Source organism: Ovis canadensis, chromosome 2, assembly GCF_042477335.2.
Source record: "Ovis canadensis isolate MfBH-ARS-UI-01 breed Bighorn chromosome 2, ARS-UI_OviCan_v2, whole genome shotgun sequence".
Taxonomy (NCBI): Eukaryota; Metazoa; Chordata; class Mammalia; order Artiodactyla; family Bovidae; genus Ovis; species Ovis canadensis.
Window position 1 is genome coordinate 246,505,156 of NC_091246.1, and position 824 is coordinate 246,505,979.

Consider the following 824-nt stretch of genomic DNA (forward strand, 5'->3'; position numbering starts at 1 on the left):
TGAGGGGCTTTCAGAATTTGCAAAGTACGTTCACAAAACTTGCTTGATCCTCTTTAAAATTCAAGGCCACACAGTAAGTACTGAAAGCTAGTTCTTGACTCCAAAGTTTTAGTTTTCATTCTACTTAACATTTTCTAAATCCTTTCCCATGAGGTTTCCTAGCTATGCTTAGTTTTTTGTTTTGAATTACAAATGTAATCCGTTTAAGGTAATGCTGAGGATCCCAGCTATGGAGCTGGCAGGCCAGAACCTCCTCTCCTCTTTTTGAGATGTTCCTAGGTGTTCCTAGGCTTCCAAGGTGGCGCTAGTGGTAAAGAACCCGCCTGCCAATGCAGGTAGGCCACAAGAGACACAGGTTCGATCCCTGGGTCAGGAAGATCCCCTAGCGGAGGAAATGGCAACCCATTCTAGTATTCTTGTCTGGAGAATCCCATGGACAGAGGAGCCTGGCTGGGTACGGTCCATAGGGTCGCAAAGAGTCAGATACGACTGAAGCAACTAAGTATGCATAAGAACTCAGCGATAAGACAAGGAAAAGATCTGACAGTTATGAGGAAGAGAGTGCAACTAACTCAACAAAAAGAAAATGCATATTCCTTGTGCAGCGTCGCGAACGCGTTCACTCAACACAGTTCCGAATACAACTTTTGGATCAGAAAGCCAGAATGAACTTGGCCTTGGTAATCCGCTCCACGCCTCACCGTTGTCCTGGTTAAGGCCTTAAGACCGCAGCGCTGGGGAAAGGGGGCGGGGCTTGGTCCGGGGCGGGGCTGACGCTGAGGGCGGTGCCTGCGCCGGGGCGGTCGCGGCGTAGCTCCGCCCCC